A 21,831-nucleotide genomic window follows, 5' to 3' on the forward strand; every position below is an offset into this window, starting at 1 on the left:
CGAGGGTCTTTAACTGAGTCATGGAAGCGAGCTGCGCATTCATGGCCCCGGGCAATCATTGGTTCCCGTGAACGATCTTCCCTCGTGGTATTATCCGTGTGGCTCTCACGTGGGGCAGGAGCCCACGGTGCCTCTGCAGCATTGCTCTGTTACCAGGAAGGGGCCTGGGTTGAAGGGACATCAGGCAAAGCCCCCAGTGCATGCCCTCCCTTCGGGGCCAGTCCACCCTTACTGGGCAGAGGACGGGCGAAGCAGATGCCACATCTTTCTGGCTGGGATGCGTCCAGGTTGGAGATGGTACAGAGAGCACGCCAAGGACATTGAGGGGGCGCTGCAAACCGAAGCCCGATGAGGAGAGGAAAGAAATGGACATCATTTCACCTCAAGGACTGGTGGTGGCTGACATGCGCCCCCCTAGGGATTTTCCAGTCAAGCAGGGGGCTATTCAGTGGAGGGCGTGGCCGGCCCCTGTTTGAGACCAGGGTCCAATGGAAGCAACAGCTGAGGAAGGTGGGGGGATCAAGCGGCTCCTGAGAGTGCAGGGATGAGTGAGGACCCCCAGGAGCCCAGGATCCTGACTGCAGGACTGGTCCCTGGATCTCATGCCTGCCCCACCACTGGCATTGATGGGGAACTGGGAAGGGGCGCTGGGTTGGCTTCAGGACCCCACCCCTCTAGAACTTGTCTTGGAAGGGGAAGGGCAGGGAAGAGAAGAGGAGCCTGGGAGGCCCAGGGCAGGGCTGTCAGGGGGAAAAGGTGAGGGAGGAGGGGGGCGGAGGGGAGGGCGAGCGAGGGAGGAGGCAGTTGGAAAGACATAAGGAAAAAGTCGAGGCGTGACGGCTCGGCCTCCGCATCTGGAAAACAGACTGGAGGGCATATTTAGCCCGCCATGACTTGCAATAATTTGTGTGAGGAAGAAAAAAGGAAAATGTGCAGTGGGCGTCCTTGCGGGGAGGGGAGGGGAGGGGCAGGGCTTGGAGCATTGGGTCTGTGGCCTCTGAGGCTGTCCAGTGTGAGCAACTGGTGTTTACTGAGCTTCATCCGGGCCCAGGGCTCCCCATCGAGAGTGTGGGGTACATTCCTGGGCATGCCCCGGGCCCCACCTCCATGCACCCAGGCCATTCTGGAGAAAGGCGGGCCTGCATGGGGCCTCAGGACGTGAGCAGCACTCTGTAAATTCTAGGAATTTGTACACATTGCGAGGTCTCTCTCCAGTTGGATTATAAATAGAGGATTAGTTCAAAGGCAGGCAGCCTTTTAAAGAGACAGTGCCAAGCAAAGCCTGCTAACCAAATACAGTAAAACCTCCTTAAGCCCCTGTTGGTTGATTCCAAACAGCATATAAGTCAAAGCGGCAGCATTTTCCTGGCTGACTAGCTGCCCTATGGGGAGGGGTGATTTATTATTATCCCACCCCGCTCCTACCCCTCCTCGATTCAGGGCGACCCAGGGGAGGGAAACTGTGCCCGTGGGGTTTTCAATTGTGAAGTGTCTCTGAAGTAGGTAACCAGGGCTTACTTCTGAGGTATCTTTGGGGAGACCCTAAGTTCCCAAACATTTGGGCTATCAACCCCACCACCCCACCTTTTAAAAAGTTTGATTGGCATATACTTTATACACATCATCCATTTTAATCACTAATTCCTATTAGGATTTGTGCAATCCATTTCAGAACATTTTCTTCTACTCCTCCTTGCTGTCAGCTCCCCATTTCCAGCCCCCTAGGCAATTATCAATCTAGATGCTGTCTCTACAGGTCAACCTACACTGGGTCTCATATACAGAAGACGGTACACAACACAGACATGAAGAAAACAAACAAACAAAAATCCCCAAACATAGGGAAAGCTGGATTTAAAAAGAAAGCAGAGGGGGAGGGAGGGGGAAAAAAGGAGGTGATACCAAGGGCTCAAGTGGAAAGAGATTATTTTGGAAATGTTGATGGCAACATATGTACAAGTGTGCTTGACACTATTGAATGATGGACTGTTACAAGATTTGTAAGAACCCCCCCAATAAAATGATTAATTAAAAAAAAGCCTATTAAAAATGACAATGACTTAAAGATGGGTCAAGCGGGAGAGCAAACGATGAGGCATCACATTTTAACCTAACTACATCTGCCACAATCTACTTTCCGATGTTCTGTCTGGAGGCAAGGCTGTTCACATGCTTTGCCTGTGGTCACAGGGAATTCACGGGAGGCTGAATCCATGCTATCACACCCTTTTCAGAAACAAACAAACAAACAACCCAGCTCCCCTCCCCCACCCCTTGGCAATGAAAAGCACGTGCCCTATATATAGCCCATAATCCAGGATAAAGTGTAGGCATCTGCTTTCGCACCCCCCAATCACTCCAGTGCTCCTCAGAGGGCAGTATTCCCCACTGTGGCCATAGGCTCAAAGCTTCCACTTTTGGAGTTAGCAGTTGAGCACCCTAACCTTTTAAAAGTACAATTCAGGCATCCCCTGAGGGATTACATCTAGCCATAGTAAGAATCCAGCGATCCAGAAAGAAACAAATTGTTCTGGGCCGCTGGCATGGGTTGGCCTCTATTTTAGTTATCCTATCTAAAACGCTTAATCGTTTTGGATGCAAGTCTTTCTAAAAAGAGCCACACGCATCCCTGGTTTTAAAATAGAATACACTGATCTGAACTTAACCTTTCTGTTCTGCTTTGAGTCACGTCTAGAAATGTGAGTAACTCCACTGTGAGCAGCCCAGTTGGGCCCCAACCTGGGGCGGCCATTTGTCTCTGCTCCAGGTCACTGCATCCTGCCGTGTGCTTGGGGCTCGTGGGCCTGCTGTTTAAGATGGCTTTTCTCTGGCTCCTCTTGTTCCCAGGTTTGCATCTGCCTTTGTTAAGGAGAGACCTACTGGTAAAAACCTCATAACCCGGCCACCCTCCTTCTATTAGCCTAATTGACTCCTTTTCATCTTTTCCAGGTGAGAAGTGCAAACTTGTTTATACTCAGTGTAAGCAAAAGGCGAATGGATTCTGAGTGATCCTTGTTTTTCCTTCTCTGGTAGGATTTACGCCCCCCCACCCCCACCCCCACCTTTTTTTTAAGGGTAAAAGATCAGTGACCCTCCCTCCCCACCCCCACCAAATTTAATTGCTTTCAATTATATGCTACCTAAAATCAATCAATCTGTGTTTGTGCAGATTGGGCTCCTCAGATGACTCTTGGTACATCACCAGGTCCTAGAGAATGAGGTCCTTGGACGCTGTGTTTGGGTAGATACAGCCTATTCCTTCAAATCGGAAGGCGGTGTTCTGAAGCCCTTGCATTTGAGGTGGTTGTGTTTGTTTTGTGACTGCCTTTACTATTTGAAGCTAGTGGTGTGATTAAGCCAAGCACACGGAATGGACCACAAACAATCACTGCACACATGCTCACTAGAGTCTCGTTTTCTATGTCCTGGAAGATGATGAAGCTCTCTGGGCCAGACGTCAAGCAGGAGAGCCAGGCAGAATTGCAGCGAATGCGAAGACGTGGTCCCAAGGCATTGGGTTGTTGTACGTTGGTTAAGAGAGGCAGGTTGAAACTAGATATTCAAAACGGGTTAAAATACGCCAAGTCAACCCTAAAAGACTTAAAGGTATTTTTCTGGGTTGTGTCTGGTCTCTTCAGTGAAACTTTTTCTGCGGGTAGTCAGACCTGGTGCTTTTTACAGGTCTTAAAAATTAGCTGGTCTCTCACCAGCAAAGATCAACTGTTATTGATGGAGAGATCAAGCCAAGATTGGGGGTGGGGAGCAGATGCCTTTATAGTCTTTATGACCAATGGACCAGAAGGTGACTCCAAAGTTCAGACCACAGCCTCAAAGCAGCTCTCTGACGGTACTCCTGAGGGGCAGAAGGAGTGCTCCAGTATCTGTCCCCAAGTGCTAGTCCAGTTACCGACATCTGTCTCAGAGATAAGCATCAGATTTATTTGGTCCTCATGTCAATATCAGAAAAAAAGATACCTGGGCTCTGTGCTGAAGATATTCCCTCCAGCCAGACTTCCCACATGCTATTCTGAGGAAATCTGTCCCAAAGAGCCCCAAAGAGCTCCCCTCTTCACATGAGGGGGCTCCAGAAGGCTCATGGAAAAATGGACTAGAAAAAAGAATGGATTTTCTTTCCATGAAAAATTTGAAGCCCCCTGATATGCATGGACCAGAGGTACATACCTGGCTCAAAGAAGACCCATCTATTGAGTAGTCAAAGAGAGGCAGTGATTGGTGTGGCCCAGCTCAAATAGATGGGCTCTGGAAAGACACTCTTTTAAGGAGAATTTAGGTTAGAAATGGAAGGACTGGGCTAATCGACCATAGGCATGGCAGCCCAAACATCACATAGGGTCTGGAGTAGGGGGCATGATTTCCACCCATGCTACTTGTATGGAGTGCCAGAGAACAGAGCAGAGGTCAAGAGAAGAGAATGTGCTGAAGGAAAGAATGTAAAGGGCATGAGAGAGAGAGAGAGAGAGAGAGAGAGAGAGAGAGAGAGAGAGAGAGAGAGAGAGAGAGAGTTGTCTGAGTTCCTCCCAGCTTATCTGTTCCTGGGATGCCTGGTCACACGTGTGTTCCTGACTTCGGATGTACCTGACCCTCAGAAGATGCTCCCTAAATATTTGTTGAGTACACAATGAACTACAAAGTAGCCTAATTTTATAAAGAATATAACTAAGGTCTGGAGAAGGACCCGGCCGGCACAATGGCTAAGTACTTGGCTGCTAAGGGAAAGGTCAGCAGTTCCAACCCACCGGAGCTCCTCAAGAGAGAAGCACTGGAAATCTGTCCCCAGAAAACGACTGTCTTCCACTCTGTCATGCTGCATCCCTAGGAGTCAGAATGGGCTCAGTGGCTTACAGCCTCGTCAAGGCTCAGAGAGATTAGATGACTGAATAAGGTCACCTTTAAGGAAAATAGATTTTTCTTTGTAGACAAGGCAAAGATAATACCAAGAAGGGGATAATTTCCTGCAACGAGTAATTGTACATTAAGAAAACATCCCAGCCCAGTCCAGATCGAGTCCATAAGTCCAATATTAACCCATATGTCCAGTACCAGTCTATGAATTCCTCATCAGGCTCACGTAACACATGCAATAATGCCAAGAGCAGGAAGATCACAGGCTGGTGGGTCAAAAGTCTTGTGGATCCAGTGCTGGCATGGGTCTCCGCATGGCTTTTCCAGCTCCAAGGCTCTGGCTGCCATCAGCATAGCTCCATGTGTCTTGTCAACAGGAATGTCTTGCAGAGAGTGAGTGTGTGTCCCGCCTCCAGCGAGTTATTCCTCTCCTTGGCACCTCCAAATGAGGTCATCAAGCTGTGACCTAATTGACAGGCTAAACTCCACCCCTTCACTCTTCATAGTCTCAAGTTGACAACAGATTATGCAACTCCCACAAGAGGAAAAGTAATTTAGAAATGCCATCAACAGCAGTCTGAGAAAAACTGAAAAAAAGGACCATGGGATTGAAAGAGTCAAATGTAAAAAAAAGAAAACACAACACACAGATGAAAAGAATCTAAACAGATGTCTAGAAGAAATATCTGTGAATCGCTGTACCTAATCATTTGAGGAAATAGTCCTTGCGGTGCCATGGTGAAGTGCTCCGTTGCTCACCGAAAGGCCCATGTTTCAAACCCACCGTAGCTCCCTGGAAAACAAGACCCGATGACCTGCTCCCATAACGATTACCCATGGCCTCAGGGTCCATCTGGACTACCAAAGGGACATCCTATTGCTGTTGTTAGGTGCCAGCTAGTCCTTCCGACTCACAGAGACCCTATGCGCAACAGAACAAAACCCCGCCTGGTCCTGCCCCGCCCCTCTATCACAGCTGTGTTTCAGCCCAGTGTTGCAGCCACTGTGTCCATCTGTCTCCTCAGGCCACTCTATCAATCCACCTTCTTAATGGCCTTCCTCTTTTTCAGTCATCCTCCACTTTACTAAGCCTGATGTCCTTTACCAGAGACCAATCTCTCCTGATAATAGGTCCAAAGTACAGGTGAGGCAGTCTCACTATCCTTACTTCTAAGGAGGATTCTGGTTGTACTTCTTCCAAGACAGATTTGTTTGTCCTTCTGGCAGCCCATGGTGTTTTCATTATTCTTGACCAATACCGTTGTGTGTGGTCACCATGCATCAAAATCTACTCCGTGGCACGGAAAAACAATTGCTGGGAGAGAGAGGGATCCTGGACTAAAAATAGTGGGCGCATTACTAAAGACCTAGAGTGGGTACTACAGAAAATGTTTAATTTGTGATTGAAAACCCTACGTTGTACAAGGACAAGAGAAAACTAGAGGAAAGGATGAACGAGACACAACATGCAGACCGGTGATGTAACTAGAGGGTGTGTGTTGGAGGAGCCAGCAAAAGAGGTGGGCACACTGGGTGACACCACCAATATGACTATCCACGACAATGTTGTGCTGTGTTTCAGCAGGAAAATTATTATTTTTTAAAATAAAAATATCCCTGTAATTAGTTATAATGACAAAAACATTACAAAAAATTAACAGGTCATTTGATTGAGGGCTCTTACAGGTCTTATAACACACAATTTCATAGATCAATTGTGTAAAGCATATTTGTACACATGCAAAAACATTTTTCATAAGTCCAGCTTACAAGTATCAATATGCCTACCCATAAGGCAAAAACTCTATACAAATGTGCTTTTGAACCTGCAAGTGCTTGGTTACAGTGACACTACCAATCAGTAGTTTCTTCTCCAAGTGCTAGAAACACACTTTTCCCCCTCTGTTGGTGATGTTTTTATAATTGCAGGTTGTTGCCATCTTTATGATATTTTCGCTTCAACATTGCAGTGATTAGTATTCTTGAATCTATGTCAGTGGCTTTTTTGAGAACAGAGTAGTAAGTAAAGAAAAGGAGAGGAAAGGTCTTCCATTCCATTACTAATGCTGTTGTAACTAATAATGTGCTAGACACGTTTTACAAAGCAATTTTGTTGCTAGTATTCATACAATCTAAGAAATGCTACATTTAAGCAATTTATGACTATACTTACCACCAATTATTCTATGTTTAAAATGGATGGTAAATGCATATATAGAACAATGATTGATTATATGACTCTAGGAACTGCATAGAAACACTGACATTTTAACACCAAAAAGGGAAAATGCTGTTTCCTGATACATGTTTAGGAAAATAACCTAACTCTTAAATTTAGTTTTCTGAAATGTTTAGTCTTTTAAAATTTTTTCTTTAAAAAACCATGACTGATTTTATTGAAATTTTCAGAGATTTAGGTTTAAAAACAGTGACAGATTAATTTTACACTTGGCGGAACTGACATATCCAATAGATTTGCGTTTTCTCATTTTTCAAATATGTCGTATATAGTTTGCAATATATAAATCTGCGATGTACATGACACATGCATATACATAGTGTGTGTGTGTGCGCATGCGCGCGTGCATGTGTGTGTGTGTAGGGACACCTCGTCTTGCCACATGGAGCACGTGAATATCCATCTAAGTGACTGCTAGCAGGGAAAGCCTGGCGGGCAAGATGAAATCACCCCAAACACTTGCTGAGTTGATGCTTCAATATGTCAAAAGAGCAGATTATGGCCAGGGTTGTAGATTACTTACAATATTTTCCAAATGATAATGATGTCTCTAAAGTGAATCAGAGACAGATATAAACCACAGATACGTGAATGGATTTTGAGCTTACACTTAATCATCGTCCTAATCTCAAAATAATTAGTTCTTCTGACATGGCCCTACTCGATATCTACCCTCATGAAGAGATCGCTGAAGATATGGGTGCTAGAGCAAAGTGTGGCGAAGAGATCAGGTGGAACCTGGCTGTCGGAAAGAATAGCATCTGGGGTCTTCACACAAGCAGCCACCTAAGTGAGGTGTCAGCTACGCCTACATGGGAAACAGAGCCTGAAAGTCCATAGTCGGGAGACATAGCAAAGTACTTATGTTGCTTTGATCAGAGGACAGGACGTTGGCAGCAGGACCAAGGCTGCACAAACCCACCAATGCTGAAACTATTGCTTTGTTGAACTTGGAGAAGAACACATGAAGGTACATCGTGCACAACATCTGGCATGTCATGGCCATGAAGAAGATGAATCTTCATCGAATAAAGGAAGCATTCTTGAGATGGTTGACGTGCTTTCAACCTATGACTCAGTGATGACAATGTACCTAATTAAATAGAAGTGGAACACATAGAAACCTAAGGTATTAGTCTCTTCGCTTGCACCAAAAACTCAGAATGAATTTACGAAAGTGTTGGTAAATCATGCAAAGAAACTTGAAGGTATACAGTCTAGGAAACACTCTGGATCCTGCTCAATAACACATCTGACGTGTTGCGTTCTGGCAGGATGCCCAAAGAGATCAGCTATGTGAAAATCAACAATACTGTGGTAGTTAGGTGTCTTTGAGTCAGTTCCAACCCACAAGGACCTTATGCACAACAAAAGTAAATATGACCCAGTCCGGTACCATCCTCACAATTGCTCCCAAGGTTGAGTCCATTGTCGCAGCATGGTGTCAAGTCACTAGCTTGAGCGTCCTCCTCTCCTTCACCGCTCCTCTACTTCGTCAAACCTGATGTCCTTCTTCATGGACCAGTTTTGTCCAAGGTATATAAGATGAAGTCTCACTGTCTTTGCCTCTAAGGAGCACTCTGGTGTACTTCTTCCAAGACAGACTGTTGTGTCCTTTTAGCAGTCCATGGTACGTTGAGTATTTGTCTCCAGCACCACAATGCAAATACATCATTCTTTTTCGGTCTTCCTTATTCGATGCACAACTTTCACATACATATGATGCAATTGAAAGTGCCACTGCTTGGGTCAGATGCACCTGAGTCCTAAAAGTAACATCCTTGCTTTTCAATACTCTAAAGTGGTCTTGTGCAGCAGATTGACCCAAAGCAAGACATCTTTTGATCTCTTGGCGGCTGCTTCCATGAGCATTGATTGTGGATCCAAGTAAGACTGAATCCTTGACAACTTCAACCTTTTCTCCATTTGGTCTTCTTTCCAGTGAGTTGTAATCCGTACTGAAGGCTACAACCCTTACAAGTCCTCCTGACTGTCTGCATGCAAGGTTGTGTCATCTGCATATCCCAGGCTGTTAAAGCCTTCCTCCAATCCTGATGTCACATTTTTCTTCATACAATCCAGCTTCTCTGATGATTTTCACAGCATATAGTTTGATCAAGTATGATGACAGGATACAACCTTGATGCACACCATTCTTGATTTCAAACTGTGCGAATTCCCATGCTTTGTTCGCACCACTGCTTCTTGATCTGTGTACTAGTTCCAAATGAGCACAATGGAGTGGTCTGGACGTCTCATTCTTCTCTAGGCTAGCCATAATTTGTTATGCTCCATACAGTCAAATGCTTTGGCATTCTCGACAAAACACAAGTAAACATCTTTCTGGTATTCTCTACTTTCAACAAAGATCCATCTGACACCAGCAATAATATCCCTGTTCCACGTCCTCTTCTGAATCCAGCCTGAACCTCTGGCAGCTCCCTGCCAATGTGCTTCTGCAACCCTCGTTGGGTGATCTTCAACAGAATTTAGCTGGCATATGACATCAGAGATATCGTGCGATAGTTTGAGCATCCTGTTGGCTTGTCTGTCTTTGGAATAGGTACTACAAATATGGATCTCTTGCAGTCAGGTGACCAGTAGCTGTCTTCCATATTTCCGGGCATAGACGAGCGAGTGCTTCATCAGCCTGTTGGGACATTTCAATTGGTATTCCATCACTTCCTGGAGCCTAGTTTTAGGCTAACACGTTCAGTTCAGCTTGTACTTCTTCCTTCATCACCACCGGTTCTTGCTCACATACAACCTCCTGAAATGGTGGAATGTCGACTAGTTCTCTTTCCGTCTGCTTTTTGACATTTCCTGCACCATTCGGTATTTTGCTCATTGAATCGTTTAAGATCAGAACTGGAGGCTTGCATTTTTTCCTCTCATTCTTGTAATTTAAGATGTGCCGACCATGTTCTTCCCTTTGGGTTTTCTGAGTCTAGGCCTTCATACATTTCATTATAATATTTCCTTTGTCTTCTCGAGCTGACCTCTGAAATTTTCTATTCAGCTCCTTGACGTCATCTTTTCTTCCATTTGCTATATAGCTAGTCTATAATTAGAGCAAGTTTCAATCAACGATAGGAAAGGGGAAATGAAGAAGTCTTCCTAGTCTCCTGACCTCAGTTCTGATATTCTTAAACAACTGAAAAGTGATGGACTGGATATAATTATGTATCACGCTCAAGACTACGATAATGTGGCCACCCTGGCTGGAAGCCAGGGAGCCTGTACAAGCCATTCTTAAAGAAAAGAACAAACAGATATTTTTAAGGGATGTTTGGACCAATCACTTCACTTGTGTAGTTAGTACTTTTCGTTGTTGTTGTTGCTGAAAATGCTTGGTACTTTTTGGGGAAGCTTTGAGACAATGTTTTCTTTTTCTGCTGCTTCTACCATCGATGTGTTCCTTGACTACACAATGGAGGGGTGAGGAGCCATCTTGCTGTCATCTAGCCAGTTACCAAAAAGTTGAATAAGTTTATGGTGGTGACCAAAGCTCTTTGTGGGCCACTAAAGCTGGACACAAGGGGAGCATCTGTGCGATTTCTGGTGTGATGTCTTTCGGGAAGTTAAGCTTACCTAGCAGTACCTGGAGCCTAAAGGCTTGCCTCTTGAGAAGCGGGTGACAAAGCGAGAGGTTACTGAGGAATCAGTATGGACTGGTGGGGGAGAAGGTGCATGGGGAGTGGGACAGGACGTGGCACCATGTGGTATCACACTGGATGATACCTACCCTTTGACCCCACTGAACACTGCCCTGGTCTCTAGTGCTCGCTTCAAACTGCCTCCTTTCCAGTTCCTTCTCCGGTTCCTCCTCCTCCTAATTCCTAAATGTAGATATTCTCCCAGCTTCCCCTTGTTGCCAACACATCCATCCAAATCCACAGTCACTTTCCCGGTCCTTGTGGCAGAGATTTCCTACCTGCCCACCTGTGGTCGTTGCATAATTTTGTGTCAACTTGAAGATATGGAAGTGAAGGGGTGGAGTCTAGTCTGTCAATCAAGTCACAGCTCAAAGGTGCCTCTTTGTGGGCATGGCCTTCTCATAAGGAGGGTCCTGGGAACCTCCCCACTCCCACCCCCTCTGCCTTCACCTTCCTGCTGGAGAGTCATTCTGAGATGTGCCAGAGCCCTGTGGTGAACTGTGCTGTTGGATCCACAGGACTTTGCACCCACCGGCCTGCGAGCTGTATCATTGCTTGTGGCTTCATGAGTCTAAAGAGAGATTCATGGACTAGTATCGGACTTAGTGACTTGATCTGGACTGGGTTGTCATGTTTTCCTGATATATGACAACTTCTTGATATAATGCTCTCTCTTATACATATGTGAGTGTCACTGGATTTGTTTCTCTAGTCAACCCGGCCTAACACACCACCAAAATGTCATATCCCCAGAGATACGTGCCCAGCCACTGACAACCTATCCCCACCCTGCACCCTTCTTGTGCTGCTTCTGGGTGAGGTCATGAGGCTGAGTCTTTGTCAGTGTGATGCGTAGCTTATAAAAACCTCCTGTGAGACTCTTCATTTCCTCATGTGCCTGATGAACCTTAATTTCAAGGCAAACACTGACAGTAGCTCCACCTCCTTCAGTCGGGGTCCTTCCGGCCAGTGCCACAGTGACTCTCTGGGGAGCAGGAAACAAGCTTCTATTCTGTCAAGTCACTGAGATTTGCTGACAGCAGTTACCATTCATTGTCTTAACTAACTCAGCCCCCTCACTGTCCTCCCTGTTGCTAGACTCCCTTCAGCCCAAGAAGGTCCCCATTATTCTCTACTCCCCGCCTTTTTAGCTAATGAATGTCCCTTCCATCCTGCAGGTCTACATCGCTAAGTGTCCTTCCAACTCTGCAATGGCTCCCCTTTATGCCCGGACTCAAGGACTAGCTTCTGAGAGAGCGACAGAGACTTTGGTCTCCAAACCACCGTCCCCTTACTCCTGTCTCCTTGCACCGCCAGTCAGATGTATCCCTGCAGATCCCACCTGCCTCCTGCCCACCCCCGCGTGCTTCCTGCTGCTTTCCCGGTTTCTCTGTCCCTTGCAATCTGGCCTGCCCTGAGAAAGCCATCTCAAAGTCCCCCAGTCACATGACATCGCTCCTCTCCGACTGAGCACAGCTCTCTGCTTGTCTTGCACGTGGGACCTCTGAGACATTGCATCGCCCTGCAGAGATGTGAGTGTTTGCTCAGAGTTCCTTCCTGTCTGCTAGATTCTTGGGGTCCTCCAGGCTCCCCTGAGCCAAGGTAGTGCCCCAAGTATACAGGATTAGCTCCCTTCTCCCACCACGCAGCTCTCCATCCTCCCTCTTCCTCCAGGGCGAGGCCAGGGGACTGCACAGTGTACACAACCAGCTCATCCATCTCCCTCCTCCCAGTGCACTCTGAGGGCGAGCAGCGTGACCTTTTGCATCTGCAGATTCCCCGGGCGTGCTCTCTCTTCTGTGTAAGTGCAAGGTCCCGGAGCATGCTCAGAGGCCTGACCTGGCTCGGGAGAAGTTGGCCGCCCGGTTATATTTAGGCTAGCAGAGTCATCAATCTACGGCTCTTTAAAAATAAAGTCTGGTTTCAGCTGGATCCCCAAGCTATCTCCACCCACTCCTGACAAGAAGTTCAATTTGCCTCCCCAGACCCCTTGTCTCCATGACGCATCCTTCACGTGGTCCACACATGTGTGAACGTGTGAGTTAGGATGTCAGCTCACACTTGCCCTCCCTGGCCCATTCCAGAGGAGGCTCTTTCTCCTGTCCTAGGCTTTCCTCTCCTTTCTTCCCAGGAGATGCTGTGACCTTCCCACAGGCCTCGTCCCTCCCCAGGCTGGCCAGAGCCATCTGTGTTACTGAAGAGGATCCTGCCTCCTCCGGAGGTTGTGGGCCCTGCTGTTCCCTTACCTGCCAGAGGCAAGCAGAAGACAAAAGTGGAAGGCGGCACAGAAAGCGGGGCTCCTCGCTGTGCTGGAGTGTGTGAGGGGGCCTTGGGATGAAGGGGCCAACTTCAGAGGCAGGACTCTGAGGGTGTTGAGAAGCCGCCCACCTTAGCGTAGGGCCTGACCCTGCTCACTCCTTCACCAGAGCCCTGGTTCCTTTCCATTTCCACTGATGAAACACTTCTTTATGTCTTATGCACATCCTGTCTTGACTACCACAACTGTCTCCTGGCCGGGCCCGCATGTCTCTCGTCACCAATGGGATCCAAATGTTGCTGACAAAATAATCTCACTGCCTTTGTGCTAGAATCGCATTCCTCTACTTTTTCAAATTCTTCTCGGTCTCCCCATTATGAAGGGAGTCACACACACACACACAGACCACTGCCTCTCTCTGCTTCTTCACGTCCCGTCCCAACCCTCCCTTACCCCCTCACCACCCTCATCCTTCTCTGATCTTCCTGTTGGCTGATTCATCTTCTTAGGTCCTAAGAGCACAGCTGGGCCAAGCCTGCCTAGGGTCCTTCACACTATCATCTCCATACTATTTCTTCAGTCCATGGGTGCTTCCTAAGAGGGCTGGGCAGTCGTCGAGACTCTAGGGATTCAGCGAGAAGCAAAACGGACCTTACGCTGTCATGGGGAACACAGATGAAAAGCAAATAAAAAGACAGCAGAGTGCTAAGGGATCGTAAGCACTCTGAAAAAAAGAACCTAAACCAGAGAGGTGATGGAGAGAAACGCAGAGGCCCGCCCTTCTCCATGGAGACCAGAAGTCTGTAGCATCTTTGGGTAGGGCTGGGCTCTGTAATATCCAACTTCTGCTTCACTGGGAGGAGTCCTGGAGGTGTCGTTGGTTGTACTGCTAACCACAAGGTTGGCAGTTTGAAACTCGTAGTCACCCCATGAGAGGAAAATGAGGCTTTCTGCTCCTGTAAAGACGTACAGCTCGAGAAGCCCATGAGGGCAGTTCTCCCCTGTCCTATCAGGTCCCTGTGAGTTGGAATTGACTCGATGGCAGTGAGTTTGCTTTTGGTCTGGCTCCTTTGGAGGGTTCCTCTCTCTTCCCTCTCTTTGCTCATCCTGATGTGAATCTTGACCTAAGATCAAGGGAGAGGCACTGGGCATAAATTGACTTCAGCAAGAGACCTGTAGCATTACTAGGAATGATTCACTGCGGTCAAAAGATGAGTCAGTGGGGGTTAAGTGGTAGAATTCTCGCCTTCCATGAACTATATCCCGGTTCCATTCCCAGCCCGTGGGCCTCAGGTGCAGCCACCACCCATTTCTCAGTGGAGGTGTGGGTGCTGGATGATGCTACAAAGGTTTCCATGGATTTGCCAGACTAAGAGGGATGAGGAAGAAAGGACTGGTGGTCTACTTTTGGAAAGTAGCTGATGAAAAGTCTGTGGATCCCATGGGTTTAATCCATAACTGATCACGAGGGGCTGTTTCAGGGCTAGGCATTTGGTTCCATTGGCAGCTCCCAACAAGAAGGTGGTCAACAGAAACCAAGGATATGCACAGAAATTACAAAACACACTCCATTCTTGCCCTTTTACCTACCTAGAATGGGGGCCATTTACATATGGTGTCGGCTGGCTAGTGGAATCCCCCATTGTCCTATCAGTGTCTCCATTGAGTCTCCCCTGTCGTGGGATCAGGGGCCTTAGATTGGCATTAGCAACCCCAATCTGGGTCTATCCAGCCCAGATAGACTTCCCTCTTCAGGGAAGGTGCCGCGGCGCGCCCTGCAAGGCTGCTTCATGGGGACCGATGCCGTCTTCACTTTAAACGGACTGCGGGAGAAGGCAGGCAGGGATGGTGCCGCGACACACACCTTTCTTCGCAGGTGAGCTCACTTATGTGAAATCAGCAGCAATGAAGATGGCTCACGTGCGTGCGTGAGGACTTTTCTTGGGAGCAGCAAGGCTGGGCAGCATGGGAAGGTGAAGGTCTGGCTTTAGGCCGGGCAGGGCCCAGGTTCTCCTAAAGCAAAGGGGGTGGGGGGGGCAGCTTTGTTCGGCCAACGGCCATTTGGATATTTATAACATCCTTTGCGGACCATCCAAAAGGATCAACTTTTAGCCTGCTGTGTTTGAAAGCTTACTGAACTCACCCCTCCTGTGAGGGCTGGGGGCTTCTCTTCGTTGAGGCTGTGGTGTGATCGGGTGCTGGTGATGATTTCTGGGGCCTTAGATGGCCCGAGGACCCGGTGATCCCCACCCCTGTCCTCGTGTGACAGCCATTCTGCTCGCCACAGACTCTCCTTGCCCTCGATTTCATAACTTGGTTTCCACAGTGAGATTTGCCTCTGTGTACAACGGCTGGGAGCCCCAGGTGGCCAGTCCCATGGATATGTTCGTGTAAAATGCACACTGGGGTTTGAAGATGAGTAGAACATCCCATCTGTCAGTTTGATATCATTACATGTTGATGTCATATTTGGAGGCTGAAAAATGTATTCTTAGCATCACTTTCCCCAGTTTTTCACCCTTATCCTGCGGTTATTGGGAGTTTCTGGGTGATGCCCATGGTTAACGAATCTGCCGGCTAACCAGAAGCATGACAGTTTTAGGCCACTCAGAGGCATGTCAGAAGAAAGGCCTGGAGATCCTTTCATCTGAAGGACCAGCCACTGGAAACCATGTGGGGCAGGGTCACGCTACACACACCGATGGCCTGACGTTCCTTGGGTACAGAGCTGGCCTAATAGTAGAGCTTGACTTTATAATATTTTTCAAAGCTGTTACATGGTTTGCTCCACCCCACCCCCATGGAAATCCTACACAGTCCTGTACTATGGAAGGCAGACAAAGTGGGGGTGCCTGGGCTGGAGGGGGAGCCGTCCTGGGGAGGAAGCTTGGGTGCATGCAGGGGGCTGGCAGTGTGGGAGGACCCCTATTCATCATGGAGCCGAGTTCAGCACATCAATGATTGGATTGGATGGCCCAGTCATTTGAAATGGTGGGGGGGAATGCTCTCGGAGGCCCACATTCAATCCGCCTAAGTGGAATCTGATCCTTATCTTGGGATAAACATTCCACATGAAAGGTGAGTGCTGGGAGATAAGGAAACCATATGGCCCTGTCATGGGAGCCTCTGAGGGCCTTCTTCTCCTAAGGATTGATGATTCCAAAGGGGGAACGTGGCTGTTGTTTCTCAAGGAGACTGAAGCCCCGTAGCCCCCAGTAAGGGCCAAAGGACCAGGACTCAGGATGCATTGTTCCCCCCTCCCTGACCTGGGTCTTCTCCCTACCCCGTCTACGCCCCAGTAAAGCCATGGGACCGCCAATCTGTAATGACACCAAGTTTGGCTCTGGGTCTCCATCCCCCAACCTCTTGAGCTGGCGGAATTTCTAGAGACTCTAGCTAGCCACCCCCACCCACCTTCCCGTCATGGCTTCCCTGGGTAGAGGCATTTCTAGGCTGGGTAGGTGGCTCATTGGGCCTGCTCAGGGCAAGGCAGGCAGCCGTGGGGGAAGCAGGGACTGGGAGCACAGGGGCCTGGGGCTAAGGAAGGAGGGAGAGGCCATGGGCTTGGAGCCCGTTCTTCCTCTGGACTTCAGGAGGTGCCCATCCCTCATCCCTGCGGTATGGTTGCCCCTGTTCCCCGCACCTGGAGACTGTCAACTGCCTTCGGTGCAGGCGCAGAAGTGAATGTACTAACCAGAAAGGGTGGTTCTGGGAGGGGTGACAGTACTCGTGGCTCATAACCAGCACACTCCAAGGCATATCCAGTGTGTAGTCAGGGCTCACTTTGAACCAATGCTCCACAGAGCTTTCGCAGTAGCTCTGGGACGGGGTGCTGCTTTACCAAGGGGGCCACTGAGGCTCAGAGAAGCTCCGTCAGCTGCCCAAGGCTGCACAGTGATTAAGAGCTGGAGTCAAGAGTCACACCTGAGAGACGGAAACTCTCCCCCCAGCTCCGCCCAGCCCACGTTCTTGACTAGCTTGTTATAACCCGCTGGATAGGCTGGAATAACCAAGACAGAGCAGCAACCCTGGTTGGTCCGTGACCAGCCATTGGTTAGTTAGCCGCCCAGAGATCCAGAGCCAAGGTTGGAAGTCTAAGATTCCTGGGCCGTTGGTTGCACCAGGCTGCCAATCAAGGGAGCCTGAGCTGTGGCCGTACACCCCACTTGGCAGAACAACCTAAGCCCACTGCTGCTTAAATAGTCTTGGCAGGAAAGAGGCCACCCCCTCACTCCCCACCCCCCAGCGTGGTCACATCTTAGGGAGAAGCGAGGCGGGAAAGAGTCCCAGCGGCAGGCTTCCTCGCCCCAGCCTGCCCTGGCTGATGGCCTGGGTTCGGGGCTTTTCTGTGCTCTGAGCACATCTAAACATTTGGAGAAAAACAAGAAGGCGAACAATAGCCGCTTGTGGGCTGGAGAACAGGGCCGGCTTCCCCTGGGACTCCGGCACTGTTCATAAACCACGCCAGCTGCACTCTCACGGTCGCTCTGGGTGTCACTGGAGCGTCCTGAATTACAGCCTTGTCCTCGCTGGGGGCGGGACCGGCTCCTTTTATATCTCTTTGCGGGATGGCCGCGTTGGTAGGGGCGGGGGCGGGGGGACTGGCCCTTCAGGGGGAGGGCGCCTTCCCCTGCAAAACACACACACACACACACACACACATACTCACACACACGCATCCGAGCCTGGCATTGCAGCTTTGCCAAGTCACCCATCATCACATCAGGCGTGGCCCCATCAGAGCTGTTTGCTCCTTAGAAAAATGATCCACTTTCTACCCAATGGGCCTTGGGCACAGCCCCAGAGAGCTCAAGGCCCAGGTCCCCAGAAAGCAAGCAGAGCTAGCTTGTGCTGAGCAGGTTCAGATTCAAGGTGATGGTGTCTGTGTCCAAGGAGCCCATTTGTCCTCACGCCTAGCAGGCTGGAACAAGTGGGTTCCTCTGTGATGACCCCCCTCTCCCCCCGCCCTCAAGCATTCTATAGAGTTGTTCCTGATGGTCACAGCAGAGGTGCAGCAGGGGCTGGTGCTCGGTTAAAAACAGCAACAACAACAATGCAAGCAATAGGCATTCCCCAATGGAGCTTGACCCCCTTCTTATTCACAGTGGACTCAGTGGAGCCAACTGAGGCTCACCAGGGCTAAATATCTCATCTGTGCTCCCCACATGGGTCCCAGGGCCCCCAGAAAATTGCAAGAGGCCGAGGAGAACGTCTCTGTCTGGGTGGCATCCCTGGAAAAGGCTGGGGTTTCTAAAGCGGCTGTTTAGACATCAGACAGCGGCTTTTGCACGCACTTGACTGCCCTCCATGAGAAATGCTTTGGTCCCGAGCCACTTGTGAGGAACCCGCTAAGGGTTCGGTGAGACGCCTGTGGTTGAGGGAAGAGTCCGTGGATTCATTTGCTATAGGTAGTGGGAAAGAGCTGTCTTGGGGTTCTGAAGGAAGGTCACTGTGTTGGGACACCTGGGTCTGGAGCCACTTAGTGTGGGCAAGGAACCCTCCAGACAAGGGGACCTCTGGGCAGAGAGAGAGGGAGGGGAGTTTAAAAACAGATGGTTTGGTTTGGGGGAAGAAAGAAAGTTTAATTTTTTAAAATATTTTTTATTTTAGTGACTTTGTTGTTGTTGTTGTTAGTTGCTAACTCTTGGTGATCCCATGCATGATCGGAACAACCTGCTGTGACCCATGGGGGTCTTTATCTGGAAGCTCCACTGAAACCTGTTCAGAATCATAGAGATACAGAAGCCATGAATAACAACACTAAAGTAAAACAACAACCCCAAATGCAAAGTCACTGCCATCGGGTCCATTCCAACTCACAGTCACCCTACGACCCTGCCCCTGTGGATTTTCAAAATTGTAACTTTTTCTGAGAGTAGAAAGCACTGTCTTTTCTCCCATGAAGTGGCTGGTGGTTTCAAACTGCTGACCTTTTGGTTAGCAGCCCAACATGTAACCACTACTCTACAAGGGCTCCTCGCTCCTGACAGGTGGGTGGTATCTGTGCTTCAGAATGAAATCTGGGGTTCCTGCATGGGGTGCGAGATTTCGACACTGTGAGTGTGTGAAGGTTCACGGGGCGGGGGGCGGACCTAGGGGACGGGGGGGGGGGGGGGGGCTGTGCTGGGCCACACCCCAGAGCAAGGATTCAAAGATCCATTGTTTGAGGGTGAAGAGTTCTTCCTGGGAGGGTACCATTTCCTCTTCCACTTAATAAAAGCCTGCTGAGCACTACTGAGCAGTGATGTCGAAGGACCAAAGCTCTCACTGGTGAATCAATGGTGGGGACATGGTGGAAGCAGCCAGGAGAGGCGGGTAGAGTGTGGGCAGAGCCTGGGAAGGCTCCTCAGGATAAGCAGGCGCTCATCCTGCAAGGAGGAGCCAGGGATTAGTGTGAAGGCCAGAACAGGTAATCCAGGCAGAGAGAACAGAGTGCACAGGGCCGGGGAGTCTCTCTCGCCCAGGAAGAGCTGGGACAATGGCTATAAATGGAGTCAGTGGCCTGAGAGGAAAAAGGCAAGCCCTACATTCTTGGCTTTCGACTCTGGTGATTCTTTACAAGGCAGGCCCATGGGGCGTTGAGCATTTTCTGGCAGGAGAACCTTTCTTCAGTCAAAGTCGGCATCCTGGCCTTGGTGCCATGGCGACCCCCATGGAGGGTGTGCCCACATCTCTCCCTTTCACAGCTCAAGTGATGCTGACAATCTGCTCATCTAGCGATCGCTTATGAGGCAAGTGACAGACGTGCAGGCTGTAAGGAAAGGTTCTGTACCCATGAAACGAAATAGTTAATATCACCGTATGTTTTAAACTTCCAGTCTCATAGCATCTCTGCTTCCCTCCCCACTTCCGTTACTTGGGGGGGACGGACAATCAATGCAGCCTAGAACTGAGGAGATACTTCTCTCTGATGATACCCCCACCGCGCAGACAGAACCCTGGATGGCGTCTGTGCAACCTTTTATATTTGCTCTCTCGTTTTGCTCTTTTCCTTCATAATTGAACAGCTAACTGGCCTCGATCCAGCTAGAGTGAGGTGAATATTTCCCCACTCTAGCACCGCTAATGATTTCCATCTTTTGTTGCAGTGATCCAGGGTTTCTGAGACCTGCCCCTCTTATCGCCTGCATCAGCGCTTCATGACCCCCTTTATCCACCCATTTTTATTTCATAATAAGGTCAAAATGCAATAAAACATCCAAATACTTGCACAAACACGGCGGGCTGTTCAAAAGGTGACGCTGACGAAACAGAACTGTGGGCCGTCAGCCAGCACTGCCACGTGACGGCTTGCGATGCAAGTTTGTCCGTTGGGCTGTGAGAGCCTGATGTTGGTGTCTGGTTTAGGGGGTCAGTGCACCAGACCCAAACCAAACCAGTTGCCACCAAATGGGTTCTGATTCCTGGGATCCCATGTGTGTCAGCATGGAACTGTCCCCCTCCCTCTGGTGGTCAATGGTTGACATTTTTTTGGAAGTCTTATCTCCAGGTCTTTCCTCCGAGGTACCTCTGGGTGGGGTCAGACTGCCAACCTCTGAGTTAGTCGTTGAATACCGAACCAATTCCAATACTTCGAGGTCCCAGGTCAGTGTAGAATGTATTTGGAGGGTGAGTAGGCATTGGGTGGAAAGTCAGGGACAAGCTGAACATCTGAAATGATCCCTCTCTGAGGTCGTACTGAGCAGACATCCTGCCACTTCCTAACCAGAGGGGCGGGCATTGCTAGGTAACGAGGCTGCTGGTAAAAACTTCTCCCTGGAGCATGTGCATGGCCTCACAGATGTGTGCCAGTGAACTTTCTAGTGTCTCTGAGCTTGAGGTAGATGAGGGGGAGAAGCGAGAGACCGCTGCCCTGCCAGAGCCATCTAGTACAGCATGGGGTCAAGATCCCGGTGACACTTTCCCATCAACATGGCTCCAGGCTGATCTGCGGGCTGGCAGTGGGGTGGAGGGGCTGCTATCGGCTCAGAGAGAGGGGGCTTACTGGCCAACAGAGTGGTGAAAGGCCACTTAGCGTTGCTTGAAGAAATTCCTCAGACGGCTCAAGAGTGCCTGGAAACAGCCAGCCAGGATTTCTCTGCCACTTAGCAACGCTCACTGACTTACAGCTACGTCTCTAAGCTTGCAGCCCTCTGACAGTGGCCCTTGCGAATGGACGAATGGACGCAACGGTTCTATGACAGAGCAGAGACTGACTTGTCATCTGCAAGGCAACCCCAATACAAGGACCTTTCCTCCAAATATCTTACTCTTAAGTCAGAATCCCTTAGGAGGGAAGGAGTTGGTAAGGCAGTGGTGAGTGAAAACCGGTTTTGTCAATGACTCACTGACACGGATATGTCTTGGGGGGAAGGAGTCTGATCATGGGGTTGGAGGACCTGGCATGCGGGCTCACCTCCTCCACAGCATTCCGAGCGACTCGGGACAATCCACAAGGAGTCCCGGTGTCACAGAGGGTTGCATTCGGGCTGTTAACCACAAGGTCAGCAGTGTGAAACCACTAGCTGCTCTTCTGGAGAAAGATGAGGTTTTCCCGTAAAGAGTTACTCAGTGTAAGACATGAAAAAAAATTATAAATTATCAAGGGTTTATGAGAAGGGGGGAGAGGGGCAAATGAGCTGATACCAAGGGCTCACGTAGAAAGAAAATGTTTTGAAAATGATGGCAACAAATATACAAATGTGTCTGACACACTGGATGGATGTATCGATTGTGATGAGCTGGATGAGCCCCCAGTAAAATGACTTAAAAATCAAAGAGTTACTTACAGTCTCAGAAACCCACAGGGGCCTGTCTCACAGGGCCCCGATGAGTCC

The sequence above is a fragment of the Tenrec ecaudatus genome, chromosome 14 (assembly GCF_050624435.1).
Source record: "Tenrec ecaudatus isolate mTenEca1 chromosome 14, mTenEca1.hap1, whole genome shotgun sequence".
NCBI classification, from domain to species: Eukaryota; Metazoa; Chordata; class Mammalia; order Afrosoricida; family Tenrecidae; genus Tenrec; species Tenrec ecaudatus.